At 42.4% G+C, this 14,660-nt stretch overlaps 1 protein-coding gene across 8 annotated transcripts in view; it reads right to left on the reverse strand.

Annotated features, from left to right (window-relative positions):
• tfdp2 (transcription factor Dp-2) overlaps positions 1-11,217 on the reverse strand; it is a 46,732-nt gene extending 35,515 nt beyond the window's left edge. For 2 of the 8 annotated variants that reach the window (XM_031798129.1, XM_020452266.2), the window contains exon 1: positions 10,812-10,939. The gene's annotated coding sequence lies outside the window, so the exon portion shown is untranslated. Of the gene's footprint in view, positions 1-2,906; positions 3,245-10,811 lie in introns of those variants that run through there. The other 6 variants (XM_031798130.1, XM_020452263.2, XM_020452264.2 and 3 more) reach the window with 5 other exon arrangements.
• Positions 11,218-14,660: the final 3,443 nt, after the last annotated feature.

Below are 14,660 nucleotides of genomic sequence, written 5' to 3' on the forward strand. Positions count from 1 at the left end.
GCCCATGATTTTGTAATGAGAAGTTCGATGAGCAGGTGTCCACATATTTTTGGTCATGATGTGTATGTACATGTGCACAAAAGGTTGTACTGATGACAGAGTAAAGAAAGATTAACAAACACACTAAGTAGAGAAGATTTTTGGCAGGATGTGGATGAAACCCCTCCCCAATCATACGACTCCTACCCACACAAACAATCCTCAACTAGTGTACACCATGAATGCCCCACCACCTACAGCCTTCCATTATTAGATATGTCCCACAACAAGTGGGACACAATCATGAAGTGGAACGACATTTATTGGAGATTTCAAACTTTTTTAATAAATCAAAAACTGAAAAATTGGGCGTGCAAAATTATTCAGCCCCCTTAAGTTAATACTTTGTAGCGCCACCTTTTGCTGCGATTACAGCTGTAAGTCGCTTGGGGTATGTCTATCAGTCTTGCACATCGAGAGACTGAATTTTTTTCCCATTCCTCCTTGCAAAACAGCTCGAGCTCAGTGAGGTTGGATGGAGAGCATTTGTGAACAGCAGTTCAGTTCTTTCCACAGATTCGATTGGATTCAGGTCTGGACTTTGACTTGGCCATTATTTTTGAACCATTCCATTGTAGATTTTGCTTTATGTTTTGGATCATTGTCTTGTTGGAAGACAAATCTCCATCCCAGTCTCAGGTCTTTTGCAGACTCCATCAGGTTGTTTTCTTCCAGAATGGTCCTGTATTTGGCTCCATCCATCTTCCCATCAATTTTAACCATCTTCCGTGTCCCTGCTGAAGAAAAGCAGGCCCAAACCATGATGCTGCCACCACTGTGTTCAGGGTGATGAGCTGTGTTGCTTTTACGCCAAACATAACACCAAACATAACGTTTTGCATCGTTGCCAAAAAGTTCAATTTTGGTTTCATCTGACCAGAGCACCTTCTTCCACATGTTTGGTGTGTCTCCCAGGTGGCTTGTGGCAAACTTTAAACGACACTTTTTATGGATATTTCTTCTTGCCACTCTTGCCACTCTTCCATAAAGGCCAGATTTGTGCAATATACGACTGATTGTTGTCCTATGGACAGAGTCTCCCACCTCAGCTGTAGATCTCTGCAGTTCATCCAGAGTGATCATGGGCCTCTTGGCTGCATCTCTGATCAGTCTTCTCCTTGTATGAGCTGAAAGTTTAGAGGGACAGCCAGGTCTTGGTAGATTTGCAGTGGTCTGATACTCCTTCCATTTCAATATTATCGCTTGCACAGTGCTCCTTGGGATGTTTAAAGCTTGGGAAATCTTTTTGTATCCAAATCCGGCTTTAAACTTCACAACAGTATCTCGGACCTGCCTGGTGTGTTCCTTGTTCTTCATGATGCTCTCTGCGCTTTTAACGGACCTCTGAGACTATCACAGTGCAGGTGCATTTATACGGAGACTTGATTACACACAGGTGGATTGTATTTATCATCATTAGTCATTTAGGTCAACATTGGATCATTCAAAGATCCTCACTGAACTTCTGGAGAGAGTTTGCTGCACTGAAAGTAAAGGGGCTGAATAATTTTGCACGCCCAATTTTTCAGTTTTTGATTTGTTAAAAAAGTTTGAAATATCCAATAAATGTCGTTCCACTTCATGATTGTGTCCCACTTGTTGTTGATTCTTCACAAAAAAATACAGTTTTATATCTTTATGTTTGAAGCCTGAAATGTGGCAAAAGGTCGCAAAGTTCAAGGGGGCCGAATACTTTCGCAAGGCACTGTATGTAAGCAACGATAAAATTTGACCACCTGACAAGGAACAACTCTGGGCCCTGGTTATAGGCAATTATATTTGAAACACCCCAGGCCCTACTAGCTTCATCCAGTGAGGACCAGGATGGAGGCGGGCTGGTCCAGTGCCAGGCAGCAGGGTCAGAGTGTGTCGGTGGTGCCTTGCGCCTTCATCAGGCCCAACAGAAAGGAGGGCCCCGACCTCTCCCAGTCTCAACACTGGAATGTGGCCACCACTCTCTCCTTTAAGGCACAACAATGAGGAAGGGCTGCTTCATTAGAATACAGCTGAGCAACTGTCGCTCTCCCCCTTTTTGACTAAAAAATATTAGGAACACACACGCAGACTTACTAAAAACATGAGGTTTCATGGATTGCTTTAAAATGAATTTTAAAAAAGCAGATTTCAGTGGTGCTAGGAGAGAAACATCAGACTCACCTAGAGTCACTTAGGCCTTCGTATATTATAATGACCTGATAAGGTGCTTCCAGGTAGAATGCAAGGTCCATTTAAAGATTAGATGTAGAGGGGAGTTCTCAAAATGCAAAAACACCACTTTCCTGAGGATTTTTAAATCAATGATCTCATGCTTGTCTTCAATATTATTGACGTTCTTGCTGGTGCACCGTCCCTTCTCGTGCAATATATTACTCAATTGTTTTGGTTATTAGAAAGGGAAAGGGGGATACCTAGTCAGTTGTACAACTGAATGCCTTCAACTGAAATGTGTCTTCCGCATTTAACCCGACCCCTCTGAATCAGAGGTGAGGGGGCTTCCTTAAATCGACATCCACATTTTATTTAATACAACGGAAAACTGCCGTTACAGGCTAAACTAATATAAAAACAAAAACGCACACTTTGTGCAACTACATTCAAGCAAACCTCAGAGGGCAACAAAACATAAAACATCACATTAAGTGCCCAGTAATCAGAGATTCAGAAAAAAAACTCAATAACCGCAATCAAACCTTAAAATCAAGCTATGATAAATTAACACGATGTTCACTCAGAAAGGAACACAGCCTAACCACATAGGCAGAACTAGCAAACTACATATTTGTGTAAGAGTCCAGACTAACAATTGGGAGAACAGGAGGCAAGTGCGTTAAGTCACTAAAAGTTGCTAAAAATCGTCTTGCCATTACCGTTGGAACCAGCAACTCTTGTTAACCTGTCTCTCTGCAGAAGGGAACCAGCAAGACCTCCATGGCTCCCTCTCCCCGTTTCTCAGTCCCAGCTAGAGTGTGCCGACCAGTCTTACCTAACCCCCACAGACATTAAGCTAGCGAGCAACTTCTAGTAGGACAGAGGAGAGGAGGGAGGTAGTGAGTCTCTTTACTGGCCCAGAACAGAGTCTCGACCCTCCCCTTCCCCTGCTCTTGGCAAGTTGGCTAATCCGCGACACACAACCAATCCCATTACGTCTAAACAAGACGTAGAGAGAAGAGAAGGAAAAAGGCATTCATTTACTTGAAGAGCACGTGCCTCTCAGCACCTCGTGTAGCCTGGGATCCAGTGCCCCCCTCACAAATGCGCTCTCCCTATTTTGTTACCAGCCAATGGAAACTTGAGAGCCCCTGCCAGGCGAGTGCAGAGGAAGTCCACCTGCCTTCCCTCCAGACAATGTGGGAACACCACATTTCACTGAATGCCTGGCCTAGGAAGACCGCCACCGATGCACACACACATACACCCTCCCCAAAGGCATGACCATCTCCATGTAATGCTGCTCTCTGGTTGACAGGGAGAGGCACTGAGTGGATGGGTGATTGCTTGTTCTAGCCTGCCTGGTCTGGGAAGGGGGTTGAACAGAGAACGCCTCCAGTCAGCGTCTGTAGTCTGTCTTGTATCAAATGTAGGCTAACAAAAAAAAAGGTCACTGTTCAAAAGAATACCTAAACTAAAACCAGGCAAACTGTGGATGCAAATAATAGCCTATGTAGGCTGCACAATATTAAATTAATTGAATTGAGTCATACTGTGCACATTTCCAAAGGTATATTTCCATATTTTGTGGCCAATCAGAGCATTTACACACACTAGCTTCAAATCTACACAATGCAAATCCCTCTTATAATTAAGTACAGTAGGACCTCAGTCCTGAATAGAGGTCGTTCAGAATACTGAAATGTTTGACTTTGAAACCTAATAACAGAATTAGAGTTGCATAATTAACCCATATTACACCTGTAAGCTAACATTTTGCCAGTAGTGTGTTCACTAGGAACCAAACAAAAGCAAACGGGACAAAATGGAGGGGGCCCCACCTGAGTTTGTCTAATGAGAAACTGCAGTTTTCATTGCAGCATTCTGTTCCAAAATGTTTTTCTACAGTTTGCACTAATGAATACATCGCTGATGTGTTTTGGAGAATTTTGTATTATACCGTTTTCCGACAGGGTAGGACACATTTGTATAAACTTGTTCCCATATGCTAACTAAACTCGGCAAAAAGAAAAGAAAAAGTCCTCTCACTGTCAACTACGTTTATTTTCAGCAAAGTTAACATGTGTAAATATTTGTATGACCATAAGATTCAACAACAGACATGAACTGAGCAAGAGCCACAGACATGTGACGAACAGAAATTGAATAATGTGTCTCTGAACAAAAGGGGACGGGGGGGGTCAAAAATAGAGGTCGATCGATTACTATTTTTCAATGCCAATACCGATTATTGGAAGACCAAAAAAGCCGATACCGATTATTCGGCCAATTTAATATTTGACCATATTAATGACGTAACGCTCGTATTTCTGTGTGTAATATTATAATTAAGTCTATGATTTGATAGAGCAGTCCGACTTGAGCGGTGGTAGGCTTGTAAGCATTCATTCAAACAGCCCTTTCCTGCATTTGCCAGTAGCTCTTCGTTGTGCTTCAAGCACAGCGCTGTTTATGACTTCAAGCCTATCAACTCCCGAGATTAGGATGGCAATACTAAAGTGCCTATACATGCAATAGTCAAATATATATGAAATACAAATGGTATAGAGAGAAATAGTCCTTTAATTCCTATAATAACTACAACCTAAAAGTTCTTAGCTGGGAATAATTGAAGACTCATGTTAAAAGGAACCACCAGCTTTCATATGTTCTCATGTTCTGAGCAAGGAACTGAAACGTTAGCTTTTTTACATGGCAAATATTGCACTTGAACTTTCTACTCCAACACTTTGTCTTTGCATTATTTAAACCAAATTGAATATATTTCATTATTTGAGACCAAATAGATTTCATTGATGTATTAACTTAAAATAAGTGTTCATTCAGTGATAATTGTCAATATTGCAAATATATATAAAAATCGGCATCGGCTTTTTATGGTCATCAAATAAATCGGTATCGGCGTTAAAATCATAAAATCGGTCGACCAATCATCCATCCATATATATATAGCATCCATCATTCCCCTGAATGTCCCAAAAGTGTGTTGACTTCTGCTCCACTCAAGTATAGTTAAAACACACACACACACACACAGCAGTAGTTTCACACCCTTCTGTGCATTAACATTTGCGTCTGTGGAGTTGAACAACGTTGGAGGATTTGGGTCGGTTGGATTCAGATGTGTTGCATCTAACCTAGTTTCAGCAATAGCGACTGTATTGAAAAACCATTGCGTGGCCATTTTCCAAATACCCTGGTATAAGGCCTAGTATTTTTTCAAAGAGCTCACGGAGTAAACGTAGCTTTCATGACGTGACGATACGCTGTTGTGCAGTGCAAGAGGTGATCAACTTAGACTTGAAATTCACTACTGGCTGCCAGCTAAATATCTTATAAGTAAAAAAATGCAAGATGTGCCAAATAAATTATTCCCATCACATGGCTCCAGCTATGCATTTGGTTTGCTAACTTGCTAGCTAGTGGCTATATTGCAAGATCAAGCTTCTTGGTTACAGCAGAGAATCAATTCCCCCCTGTGTCAAGATCCCTGTTATCTCAAATTTGATTTGTGCATGCAGCAAACATTTTGAGAGTTGTACAACTTTGAGCTGGGCTGTCTGTCCTTGCAATTAGTTTGTTCTCCTCCGCTTCTTAGCATTCAGCTAGCATCCACTAAGGCAATTCCCTAGTACTTTGTTAGCCTTTTGTTTTTTTACATTTGGAAAGCAAGTGGCCCTGTGTGCAATGCCAGTAATACCGTATACCCCTGTATGGTACAGGAATGGGAGTGCCTCAGCCTTTGTGCTCAAAGCATGTTGAGGACCCCGGGAGGCTCATAAAGAAGCGAACAGCTGGTGAGCCTAGAAGGGCCGGAGAGGGAGATTCCATTCAAAGGATCAATGGCAGATAGAAAGGAGGTGGCGCCCACATTCCTGCCAAACAATAGCTCCCCCGTGGGCCCCAGAGGGCACTTCACATAATGGGCTTTTGTCCAACATGGACAGAACCTATAGAAGAACCAGAGAAGCTCCGAAGTGGCTGGAGGTCTCTCTCACTTTCTCTGCACTTGCAACTCTCCATCTCTCTCTCCCACCTCTCCCTCTGATGAGATGATGGAAACATTAAAGTGTAACAGTGTCTTTAAACACTTGGTAAGTCTGTACACGATCAAAACATAAAATAACACCACTCTTTTTTTTCTTTTTTTTAAACACTTGATACCATCTGGTGGCCAATCTTTGTAATTACCAAACCAGAAATCGTCAGTAAGTGGCACACCTCCACAGCTTGTAAACACAGCAGTTCTGCTCTTACGAAACAGTCTCGTAAGATTTGAAAAAATGTGCATTTATAAAATTCAATGGATGCAAAATTCTCAGATGTCAAGAGAAGCCACAGTATAGAAACACGTTATTTTTCTACAATTTTTCTTTGCCACTTGAAATAAACATCACATTTCATATACAGTATTTAACATTGGGTGTTAAGTGATGCAAACCACATATTTATGTTGCTTAATATACAATGACATTGTTTCTTTTTCATGTCAAATAAAAGTCTGGATCTCGATTAAACATATATTTGAATGTTAACTGCCTATGGGCCCCAATTTGCATGTGTAAAAAAAGTTAGCTAACTTCCCATCTTAACTGTAATATATCTAATATACACCAATGAGAGTCTGGTGTTTTGAATACTGCAACTCGCGTTTGAATGATATGCAATGCATTTTCAGATTGAACCACCATTTTCTCAAAAGTATTGTTTGTGTGTTAATATTTTCATGGAGTGAGCACTGTGTGAAACCTCTGGCAGGCTATTTCATACATGGAACACAATTTTTGAAATGCAGAAATAAAATTACACACTGAAGATAACTCTTGCAATATATACAGTGCCTTAGGAAAGTATTCAGGCCCCTTTACCTTTTCAACATAGTTACATTACAGCCTTAGTCTAAAATTCAATATTTTTTTCCCCCCATATCAATCTAAAGCGAAAACAGATTGACATTTTAGCACATTCATAAAAAATAAAACAAAATACCTTATTTACATAAGTATTCAGACCCTTTGCTATGAGACTCAAAATTGAGCTCAGGTGGATCCTGTTTCCATTTATCATCCTTGAGATGTTTCTACAACTTGATTAAAGTCCACCTGTGGTAAATTCAAATTGATTAGAGGCACACTATCTATATAAGGTCCGACAGTTGACAGCGCATGTCAGAGCAAAAACCAAGCAATGAGGTCGAAGGAATTGTCCATAGAGCTCCAAGACAGGATTGTGTCGATGTAAAGATCTGGGCGAAAGGTAACAAAAAACTTTGCAGCATTGTAGGTCCCCAAGAACACAGTGGCCTCAATCATTCTTAAATGGAAGTAGTTTGGAACCACCAAGACTCTTCCTGGACCTGGCCGCCCAGCCAAACTGAGCGATCGGGGGAGAAGGGCCTTGGTCAGGGAGGTAAGCAAGAACCCAATGGTCACTGACAGAGCTCTAGAGTTCCTTTGTGTAGATGGGAGAACCTCCAGAAGGACAACCATCTCTGCAATACTCCACCCATCAGGCCTTTATGGTAGAGTGGCCAGACAGAAGCCATTCCTCAGTAAAAAGGCACGACAGCCCATTTAGGTGCCTTTTGGCAAACTCCAAAGAACTCTCAGACCATGAGAAACAAAATTCTCTGGTCTGATGAAACCAAGATTGAACTCTTTGGCCTGAATGTCAAGTGTAACATTTGGAAAAAACTGGTAGATTAGTCAGGATCAAGGGAAAGATGAATGGAGCAAAGTACAGAGGGATCACTGATGAAGTCCTGAGTGCTCTGGAGCTGGTTCTCAGACTGGGGTGAAGGTTCACCTTCCAACAGGACAATGGCCCTAAGCACACACCCAAGACAATGAATGAGTGGTTTCGGGATAAGTCTCTGAAGGTCCTTGAGTGGCCCTGCCAGAGCCTGGACTTGAACGCGATCGAGCATCTCTGGAGAGACCTGACAATAGCTGAGCAGCGACGCTCCCTATCCAACCTTACAGAGCTTGAGAGGATCTGCAGAGAATAACTCTCCAAATACAAGTGCCACGCTTGTAACGTCATACCCAAGAAGACCTGAGGATGTAATTGCACCAAAGGTAAATGGTCTGAATACTTATGTAAATGTGATATTTGCAGTTTTTTTTTTTTTTTTTTTACAAATATCCTACCAAAATGTCCCAAATTATAAGCAGAAACATATCTAAATCAGGCAAAGAAAATCCTGCATCCCCTGTCAAAAAAATTATTCCCCCATCTCTGGCTGTGGCCTACAGCACAAATTCTCTATTAGCGGGTTAGGGTTGGGTGCAGGCCTCAGATTCACTTTTTCACAGAGGCTGCAGATGGGTCATTAGCAAATGCGGGCGGGTGCGCCCTCAGTTTTAAGTCCAGTCACATGGAAGGAACCATAATCAAATAAAGGCCTAATATTAATTTTAATAATAAAGCAAGGTAAACAGTCAAATGAGCACCAAGCATCAGTCTGTTTTTATTTTTTTATTTTACCTTTATTTTACTAGGCATAAAAATAAATACAATTGCCAGTGTTACAGTTTTGCTTCCGTCCCTCTCCTGGCCCTTCCCTGGGCTCGAACCAGCAACACAACGACAACTGCCACCATCGAAGCAGCGTTACCCATGCAAAGTAAGGGGAACAACTACTAGAAGGCTCAGAGGGAGTGACGTTTGAAACTCTATTAGCGCGCGCTAACTAGCTAGCCATTTCACTTCGGTTATACTAGCCATGACGCGTCGAAAATCTGTCGTTCTGCCCCTGAACAAGGCAGTTAACCCACCGTTCCTAGGCAGTCATTGAAAATAAGAATGTGTTCTTAACTGACTTGCCTAGTTAAAAGGTATGAATTAAATAATTAAAATCGGCACCCAAAAATACCGACTTCCGATTATGAAAACTTGAAATCGGCCCTAATTAAATCGGCCATTCCGATTAATCGGTCGACCTCTATTACACACATACACAAAAATGTAAAAAAATATATACATATAAAATTGGCCGATTAATCGTATCTGCTTTTTTTGGTCCAATAATTGGTATCGGTCGACCTCTAGTGTGGACACCCCTTCAAATTACTGGATTTGGCTATTTCAGCCACACCAGTTGCCGACTGGTGTATAAAATCGAGCACACAGACATGCAATCGACCATAGACAAACATTGGCAGTGGAATGGCCTTACTGAAGAGCTCAGTGACTTTCAACGTGGCACCATCATAGGATGCCACACTTCCAACAAGTCAGTTCGTCAAATTTCTGCCCTGCTAGAGCTGCCCGGGTCAAGTGGTGTTATTGTAAAGTGGAAATGTCTAGGAGCAACAACGGCTCAGCCGTGAAGTAGTAGGCCACACAAGCTCACCGAATGGGACTCGAGATTCATGAAATTGGTTTCCATGGCCGAGCAGCTGCACACATGCCTAATATCACCATGCGCAATGCCAAGTGTCAGCTGGAGTGATGTAAAGCTTGCCGCTATTGGCCTCTGGAGCAAGTGACGAATCACGCTTCACCATCTGGCAGTCTGACAAAGAATCTGGGTTTGGCGGATGACAGGAGAATGCTACCGGTCGTGCCAACTGTAAAGTTTGGAGGAATAATAGTCTGGGGCTGTTTCTCATGGTTCAGGCTAGGCCCCTTAGTTCCAGTGAAGGGAAATCTTACAACAACATTCCATATGATTCTGTGATTCCAAGTTTATGGCTACAGTTTGGGGAAGGCTCTTTCACCTTTAAGCATGACAATGCCCCCATGCACAATGCCAGATCCATACATAAATGGTTTGTCGGGATCGATGTGGAAGAACTTGACTGGCCTGCACAGAGCCCTGACCTCAACCCCATCAAACACCTTTGGAATGAATTGGAATGCCTAATCGTCCGACCTCACTAAGTCACTGCAGCAATGTTCCAACATCTAGTGAAAAGCCTTCCCAAAAGAGTAGAGGCTATTATCAAAATCAAATAAAATGTCACATGCACCGAATACAACAGGCGTAGTAGACCTTACAGTGAAATGCTTACTCACAAGCCCTTAACCAACAATGCAGTTAAGAAAAATGTGTTACATAAAAGATAAGTAAAAAAAACATTTTTTAAAGTAACTAATTAAAGAGCAGCAGTAAATTAACAATAGCGGGGGTATCGGTATAGCCTCAAAGGGTGGACCAATTCCATAATAATGCACATGATTTTGGAATTTGATGTTCGACGAGCAGGTGTCCACATAACTTTACATACACTACATGACCAAAAGTATAATTTATATACAAAATAGCAGATAGAGTTAATGCTAAACATTGTTATGCCTCGAAGGCAATCATGTACAATTTATTTATTCGCAACGCAAATTGTACATGGCTATCGAGCTAAGATATTACGTAGTGTTGAGGCTTCATACATTTATCATAAATTACAGTATAATTATCGTAAACACTGGCTAAAAAAAACAAGTGTTTGCTAGAAAGTAACGTTAGGCTAACGTTAGCTTACTAGCTAGCTGCTGACTGGCTACCATTACATTAGCTGGCTAACTAGATAGAAAGTACACGAAGTCTTATCTATAGTAGCTCATTTCGTTAGGGAAACGTGTAAAACAAAATATCTATTTACCTTTTACATGTACTGTCGGGGAACAAAAAGTAAAAATAAAAGGGCCGAGCGAAAATCGCTCAACTTTCTGTCAATGGAAGGGACAGCACTAGTCGGACCCCTTTTCCCAGTACACAAGCTTGGCGGCGGCTGCCAGCTGTCGTCTCTGATTGGTTACACCCGCTTGTGATGCGAGACACCAGATGGAAGCAGATTGGATGTCCCCCGACCGATGTAAACAGCAAACGCAAGCCACAAAAAAAAAACGTGTCTACAATGAAAACTGTATTTGGGAGGAATCATATATATTTTCTTATTATGCGCTACTTAAAGTCTAGCACAGCCCATCGAATTCATTAGCCAGTAACCATGCACACTCCAGCAATGATGTACAGTGCACTGCCCTCAAAGTATTCATATTCAGCCTGAATTCAAAATGGACTCGATTTTTTTTCTTACCCATCAAAACACAATACCCCATGACTGGTGCACATTTATTGCAAATGGTGCACATTTATTGAAAATGAAATACAGAAATATCTCATATACATAAGCATTCACACCCCTAAGTCAATAGTTTTCAATAAAACGTCACAATAAGGCGTAGTGTTCAATTTGCCTGCTGGGGAGCAAGGAGACCCACAGCTCCACTAAAACCATTGACAACTGGGAGCCATTTGTGATTGTTGAATTTTTTTACCCCTTTTCTCCCCAATTTCATGGTCTCCGAATTGGTAGTTACAGTCTTGTCTCATCGCTGTAACTCCCGTACGCATCGGGAGAGGCGTAGGTCGAAAGCCGTGCATCCTCAGAAACACAACCCAACCAAGCCGGACTGCTTCTTGACACAATGCCCACTTAACCAGGAAGCCAGCTGCACCAATGTGTTGGAGGAAACACCACACCTGGCGACGATGTCAGCGTGCACTGCGCCCGACCCGCCACAAGAGTCACTAGTGCGCGATGGGAGAAGGACATCCCTGCCGAAGAAACCCTCCCCTAACCCGGAGGAAGCTGGGCCAATTGTGTACCGCCCCATGAGTCTCCCGGTCGCGGCTGGCTGAAAATCCTTTTTAATCCTTGTCATATGTAGAGAAATAATGAAGATAAATTATAAATAAAACATATCTGTGTTCATCGGCCATTGGACATAAACATTACACATTACACATTCAACAATGAGTGGTTTGGAAGGAATCAGTGACAGTGGCTAACTGCAAGCATTGCAAAGCAATCACTAGCCTGCTATTCAGTGGAGTGGCTGTGTGTCGCAAATCTGGGATTAAGTGTCTCTTTTCCAAGTTTAAAATGATAAACATTCAACATTGGCCACGCTGTCAATGAAGCATTGCCCCCCATCTATCTTCAGAGCTCGTGCTGCTAGGTGACCTAAACTGCTTAACACCATGGCCATCCTACAATCTAAACTTGATACCCTCAATCTCACACAAATTATCAAGGAACCCACCAGGTACAACCTCAAATCGTAAACACGGGCACCCTCAAAGATATCATCCTAACCAACTTGCCCTGCATTAGCATCGAACCGTGATATGCAACTTTAGAGGGAAGTTAGGAACAAATATACACAGGCAGCTAAGCCTAGCTTTTTCAAACAGAAATTTGCATCCTGTAGCACAAACTCAAAAAAGTTCTTGGACACTGTAAAGTCCATGGAGAATAAGAGCACCTCCACCCCCCACAGCAACTCACCCCAGCCTCCCCCATTTCTCCTTCACCCAAATCCAGTCAGCGGATGTTCTCAAAGAGCTGCAAAATATGAACCCCCCCAAATCAGCTGGGCTAGACAATCTGGACATTCTCTTTCTAAAACTATCTGCAGAAATTCTTGCAACCCCTATTACTAGCCTGTTCAACCTCTCGTATCGTCTGAGATTCCCATAGATTGGAAAGCTGCTACGGTCATCCCCTCTTCAAAGGGGGAGACACTCTAGACCAAAACTGCTACAAACCTATATCTATCCTACACTGCCTTTCTAAGGTCTTCGAAAGCCAAGTTAACAAACAGATTTCGGACCATTTCGAATCCCACCGTACCTTCTCCGCTATGCAATCTGGTTTCAGAGCTGGTCATGGGTGCACCTCAGCCACGCTCAATGTCCTAAACAATATCATAACCGCCATCGATAAGAGACATTACTGTGCAGCCGTATTCATCAACCTGGCTAAGGCTTTCGACTCTGTCAATCACAACATTCTTATTGGCAGACTCAACAGCCTTGGTTTCTCAAATGATTGCCTCGACTGGTTCACCAACTACTTCTCTGATAGAATTGAGTGTGTCAAATCGGAGGGTCTGTTGTCCGGGCCTCTGGCAGTCTCTATCGAGGTGCCACAGGGTTCAAATCTCGGGCCGACTCTCTTCTCTGTATATATCAATGATGTCACTCTTGCTGCTGGTGATTCTCTGATCCACCTCTACGCAGACGACACCATTCTGTATACTTCTGGCCCCTCTTTGGACACTGTGTTAACTAACCTCCAGACGAGCTTCAATGCCATACAACTCTCCTTCTGTGGCCTCCAACTGCTCTTAAATGCAAGTAAAATAAATGCATGCTATTCAATCAATCACTGCCTGCACCTGCCCGCCCGTCCAGCATCACTGTGGACGGCTTTGACTTAGAATACGTGGACTAAAAAAATACAAATACCTAGGTGTCTGGTTAGACTGTAAACTCTCCTTCCAAACTCACATCAAACATCTCCAATCCAAAGTTAAATCTAGAATTGGCTTCCTATTTTGCAACAAAGCATCCTTCACTCATGCTGCCAAACATACCCTCGTAAAACCAACCATCCTACCAATCCTCGACTTCGGCGATGTCATTTACAAAATAGAATCCAACACTCTACTCAACAAATTGGATGCAGTCTATCACCGTTTTATCACCAAAGCCCCATATACTACCCACCACTGAGACCTGTATGCTCTCGTTGGCTGGCCCTGGCTTCATACTCGTCGCCAAACCCACTGGCTCCAGGTCATCTACAAGTCTCTGCTTGGCAAAGAACCGCCTTATCTCAGCTCACTGGTCCCATAGCAGCACCCACCATGCGCTCCAGCAGGTATATCTCACTGGTCACCCACAAAGCCAATTCTTCCTTTGGCCACCTCTCCTTCCAGTTCTCTGCTGTCAATGACTGGAACGTACTGCAAAAATCACTAAAGCTGGAGACTCTTATCTCCCTCACATGCTTTAAGTACCAGCTGTCAGAGCAACTCACAGATCACTGCACCTGTCATTGCCCATCCAACTACCTTATCCCCATACTGTATGTATTTATTTATTTATCTTGCTCCTTTGCACCCCAGTATCTCTACATGCACATTCATCTCATGCACATTCTACCATTCCAGTATTTAATTGCTATATTGTAATTACTTCACCACAATGGCCTATTTATTGCCTTACCTCCCTTATCCTACCTCATTTGCACATGCTGTATATAGACTTTTTCTACTGTATAATTGATTGTATGTTTGTTTGTTCCACGTGTAACTGTGTTGTTGTATGTTTATTTATTTATTTTTTATTTTACCTTTATTTAACCAGGCAAGTCAGTTAAGAACAAATTCTTATTTTCAATGTCGGCCTGGGAACAGTGGGTTAACTGCCTGTTCAGGGGCAGAACGACAGATTTGTACCTTGTCAGCTCAGGGGTTTGAACTCACAACCTTCCGGTTACTAGTCCAACGCTCTAACCACTAGGCTACCCTGCCGCCCCAATGTGTCGAACTGCTTTGCTTTATCTTGGCCAGGTAGCAGTTGCAAATGAGAACTTGTTCTCAACGAGCCTACCTAGTTAAATAAAGGTGAAATATATATATATATTTTAAATGTACTC

Source organism: Oncorhynchus kisutch, linkage group LG19 (genome assembly GCF_002021735.2).
Source record: "Oncorhynchus kisutch isolate 150728-3 linkage group LG19, Okis_V2, whole genome shotgun sequence".
Taxonomy (NCBI): Eukaryota; Metazoa; Chordata; class Actinopteri; order Salmoniformes; family Salmonidae; genus Oncorhynchus; species Oncorhynchus kisutch.